The 5293-nt window shown below is 44.6% G+C and overlaps 1 non-coding gene across 1 annotated transcript; it reads right to left on the bottom strand.

Annotated features, from left to right (window-relative positions):
- Nucleotides 1–4182: 4182 nt before the first annotated feature.
- On the bottom strand, nucleotides 4183–4346 carry LOC136383683 (U1 spliceosomal RNA). Its single transcript, XR_010747491.1, has one exon. It is a non-coding gene; the product is annotated as a U1 spliceosomal RNA (small nuclear RNA).
- Between the last annotated feature and the right edge of the window lie 947 nt (nucleotides 4347–5293).

Genomic DNA, 5293 nt, shown 5'->3' with positions numbered 1-5293 from the left:
TAGAGAGAGGAGAAGGCAGGGGAGGGGTGTGGGAGAGAAACAGGAAGCATCAACTTATGGTTTACTTTTTGTATGTGCCTTGATTGGGCAAGCTCGGGCTTTCTAACCGGTGACCTCAGCGTTCCAGATTGACACTTTACCCACTGCGCCACCACAGATCAGGCATCCTCCCCTGATTTAAACTTTACTTATTATAGTTAAATGATAGATCTTAATCCTTTATTAAGGAGCCCAGTGAGTTACTATTTCAAGAATATGAAGGTAATTCCAGGTCCATGAGTTCGCCTATGTCAGCGGTTCTCAACCTGTGGGTCACGACCCCAGCAGGGTCGCCTAAAGCCATTGGAAAATACATAATGCATATCAGGTATTTACATTCTGAATCATAACTGTAGCAAAATTACAGTTATGAAGTAGCCACCAAAATTATTTTTTGGTTTGGGGTCACCGCAACATGAGGAACTGTATTGCGGGGTCACGGCATTAGAAAGGTTGAGAACCACTGGCCTATGTATTTCACGTGTGGCAACCATATGTCCTAAATTATCTAGGGAAGTTCAGATTTTTTACATATCATGAAGTTCAGAAATTTTTCAGTTTGTGAAATATTATTTTAGCTATAGCCTCATAAACTCTGTTAACAGAAATGTGCAAAGCTGTTTTAGACAGAGGGAAGGCTGTTGAAGAACAGTCTTCTTCCACCCCCTTTATGACATCTTACCAATGTAGTAACAAGCCATATCCTCTATACGATTTCAATGCACACCGAAAGAACAGGGCTTATAATAATGCTAGAATTATCCTGACCTCCTTACATTAGTATTAGCAGAGGAAAAGGAGAGGTGTAACGGTTTATTTTTCTTCTGAGTGGTCGCCCTCACAGCTGGAAATTGCATGCTTTTCCCAGGTGCCTGCTGCACCGAGGGTCATGCTCACCACATGTGGAGCTGGGCATGCTTCTCTGTACAGCTCGTCCCCTTGTTCTCCGCACCCCATTGCACAAGGTGCTGTAGGTCTCTCGGACGGACGTAGTGAACAGTTTAACTTGAGGAAATCGCAGTGTAAGTAAGGAAACATTTTTAACTGAACACGAAATTTGCTCCAGTTGCACATCTCAGCAATGCAATTTGGTAGGTAGGAGTGCTGTGTAAGCTGCCTTCCTAGAAGTCCCTTCAACACTTCCACTTAATTTCATTAGAAACTTAGACTCGTGGCCAACAGAACTGCTGCTTTTAGAGTGAGTCCATATTCCACTCTACAATTTCTCATGGCACTGTGACTTCAGCCTAGTGAACCCACAAAAGATTCTAGAAGGGAGGAAGCAAAAGTATGTGCCCTACCCCCACCCCCAACTGTAAGAGGAAGTCAAGGTTGGAGAACAAAATGAGATTGGTGATACTAATCAACTTACATATACTGCTCATAAAAATTAGGGGATATTTCAAAATGAATATGAAGTGATTAAATATCCCCTAATTTTTGTAAGCAGTATTTTTTTTTATACATCCTGATTTTAGTATATCAATGGTAGTCCTGCTAATGACCTTTCTGATAGTTCCAGAAAAGCGAACAAGACTTTATGCCCTTCCAAGGAAGCCTTTGCCTTCCAAGCAAATCGCTTTGTAGATAGCCCAGCGGAGAGTCTTTCCACTCTCCTCTCAGGTCTGAGAGCCCTGCCACGCTCTAGCCTCCGTCGTGGGTTGTCCGTCTGCCTCTGGGAAGTTCTAGTTGGACTCATCATAGGAACTGTCGCTGCTTCCAGCAATGTATTCTCTCAGGCTGACTTATCCAATCAGGAAAGCCAGAGGCTTCAGACAGCTCCCTCAGAGCAGTCTAGAGAGGGCCCACGGCCCTCCAGGTGTGATCCTCGTTTAAGCCTCCCACCACTGTGAGGAGCAGATATGCCTCTTTATTCTTAAAATGGTCTAGCCAGTAACTCTCTCTCTCTCTCTCTCTCTCTCTCTCTCTCACACACACACACACACACACCCCTTTTAAGGGCAAATGTTAAATCACAGAGACAGTATAAAATCTAAACTAAAGCTCTCAAACTGCCTATAAAGTGAATTCATCCCATTGACATGCCTGATTATCTTGGTATTTCATTGTTGTTGTCTTTAAGTGGTTTTTAGTGTCTTTAGGAAGGACATGAAATCCCCCCCAGTCTCTGGTCCTCCCTGTTATGTTACTTACCACTGCTTCACCCATCTGTAGTACCCGCCTGCCTCTGAAAGCATTTGCGTCTGAGATCCTGTACCGAAACCAGTAAGGAGCAAGTCTACATTTTCCTATTTACAGTTGTCCCCCACCCCCATCTGCACTTTTGCTCTCCGAGGTTTCAGTTACCTGTGGTGAACCAACGTCTGAAAATTCTAAGTGGAAAATTCCAGAAGGAATCAATTCATAAGTTTTTTTTTGTTTTTTGTTTTTTATTTTTACAGAGACAGAGAGAGTTAGAGAGGGATGAGAAGCATCAATCATTAGTTTTTTGTTGTGACACCTTAGTTGTTCATTGATTGCTTTCTCATATGTGCCTTGACCGGGGGGCTACAGCAGACCGAGTAACCCCTTGCTCTAGCCAGCGACTTGGGTCCAAGTTGGTGAGCTTTGCTCAAACCAGATGAACCCGCGGTCAAGCTGGCGACCTCGGGGTCTCAAACCTGGGTCCTCCACATCCCAGTCTGATGCTCTATCCACCGTGCCACTGCCTGGTCAGGCCAGTTCATAAGTTTTAAATTGTTAAATTGTGTTCCATTCTGCCCTGGCTGGGTAGCTCTGTTGGTTAGAGCATCGTCCCCATTTGCCAAGATCATGGGTTCAATCCCTTGTCAGGGCACATACAAGAATCAATGAATGTGGCCTGACCTGTGGTGGTGCAGTGGATAAAGCATCGACCTGGAACGCTGAGGTCACTGGTTCGAAACCCTGGGCTTGCCTGGTCAAGGCACATATGGGAGTTGATGCTTCCTGCTCCTCCCTGCTCCCCCCCTTCTCTTTGTCTCTCCTCTCAAAAATGAATGAATGAATAAATAATCAATGAATGCATAGATAGGAGGAACAATAAATTGATCTCTCTCTCAGATACGTTCTTTGGAACAGAGGTCCACCGAGTGTACTGAAATGAAAGATCTGGTTATCTATAAATGTCTGAGGTGTGTGAAGGCCATTCTGAGGAAACCTGTGCCTGTGTAAATAGTTCTGTGTCACTTTGATGTGGTGGATCTAAACCAAGCTTCTGGACCCAGTGCCACATGCCCCTGCCGCCACGGTGGGGTTCTGTGGGCCAGGGACAAGGGCCTGCGGGTGGAGGCCAAGGAGCCAAGGGAAGCAGCAGAGCCCCTGTGCGCTGCCACCTCCCTCCCTGTGCGCTGCCCTGCCAGCTCGGTCTTACAGTGCCGGTGGGCACTGCCCCCGCCTGGTGCCACTGAGCCCGCCACCTCACGGCAGCCACCTTCGTTACTCAGTCAAACTTTATCATAGTGTGTAGTATTGGGGAAACAGTATACATAGGTTAGGCACTCTCCGTGGTGTCAGGCATCCACTGGGAGTTTTGGAACACAGCTCCGTGAATAGGCGGGGACGAGTGTCTCCTCTACTATGTGAACATGTCTCCTTCTCCCCCTTCTGCTTTAAACTTTGTCTCCTGAACCTATGAGTTATAACAGGCCACTCACTTAGCTACTCCCAAAACACATGAAGTTTAATTTTTCTCTTTTAGAGAGAGGAAGGGAGAGAGAGAGAGACAGAAACATTGATCTGTTCCTGTATGTGCCCTGATGGGGGATCAAACCCACAACCTTTGGGACAACATTCTAACCAATTGAGCTATCTGGCCAGGGCATTAAGTTTTTAAATGTTCCTTTAAGGATCAAGGTAAATTCTTAGCAAGACTTATCCTCTCCCCCAACCTTTGAACTACTGAAGATGGGAGTTGGGGGGGATTTTTTTTATTTATTTATTTTTAAGTACCATTGACATTCATTATTTTATATTAGTTCCAGGTAGGTTTTATTCTTCAGGCCACATTCATAGTTATCTTTTCCCAAGTTCTTAGTATTCTCACTGATACTGCTTGGAATACTGATAATTGGATAGTAATTCCTTCAGGATTTCATTTGATAATTTTTAATTTTGTCCTATTATGCCACCAAACATTTTGAAATATTCAACAAATTATTTTTTCAGGGGAGGGCACTACGCAGTCTCCCACTATCAGAAACTATGCTGCTGAGTTCCCACATTTGGGGAGATTGCCAGGTTCAGCACACCCCGGGTGCAAAAGATAAGCCTCGCCCTGGGAAAACCACTTTCACAATCATGGTATCTCTTCTGCCAGGTATAAGTATTCAACAAATTTTTTTTTTTAACTACTATGAGACAGGCATATTTATATAGTAAATAAACCATCAATATATAAAACAAAGCTCCCAGCCTGACCCAGTGGTGGCACAGTGGACAGAGCTTTGACCTGGAATGCTGAGGTTCCCAGTTCAAAACCCCAAGGTCACCAGCTTGAGCACAGGCTCATTGGCTTGAGCGCAGGATCATCCACATGATCCCAAGGTCGCTGTCTTGAGCGCAAGGTTGCTGGCTTGAGTAAGGGGTCACTGGCTCGGCTTGAGCCTCCCCGCCAACCCTGTCAAGTATGAGAAGCAATCAATGAACAACTAAGGTGAAGCAACTAGGAGTTGATGCTTCTCATCTTTCTCCCTCCGTCTCTTCCTCCCTTTCTCTCAAATAAAAAACAAAACAAACAAACAAAAAAGCCCCCAGCTCTCATGAGCCTACATTCTAGTAAAGACACCGTTTCGTTAAGCACCGTAGAGAGCCTGTTAGTGTCTGTGACGCTGGGGCTTTCATGTACTATGGCTTTAACTCAGTGTCACCTGTCTTGCATGTGCATCTTTCACATAATCAGGAGGTTTTATCTCAACTCCAGTAAAGTAAGTGCATGTTATTAAGTACCAGTTTAGTAATAAAATGTTCAAATGTAACAAATCTGTGACTAGTTCAGTAGCTAGGGAAGGGTATAATGACATCAAGGTCATTAACTTGAGCTGATTCTATGCACTAATTAGTTAAAACCCTTCAGGCTCACAGCCACAGACTACTTTGCTAACCTGGCCAATCCTGGAAACAAGAGAAATCAGGAATGATAGATTAGGTGTCTATTAGCACTGTTAGAAAAACAGCTGAACATCCCCACCCTGCTGATGGTATTCTAAGAGCCTTGAAGGACAGTAGTGTTATTGTGATCAAATGTGGCCCAGGGCTATCTTCACACTGGAAGCTC

The sequence above is a fragment of the Saccopteryx leptura genome, chromosome 11 (assembly GCF_036850995.1).
Source record: "Saccopteryx leptura isolate mSacLep1 chromosome 11, mSacLep1_pri_phased_curated, whole genome shotgun sequence".
NCBI lineage: Eukaryota > Metazoa > Chordata > Mammalia > Chiroptera > Emballonuridae > Saccopteryx > Saccopteryx leptura.
This window is presented reverse-complemented; position numbering and strand designations above follow the sequence as displayed.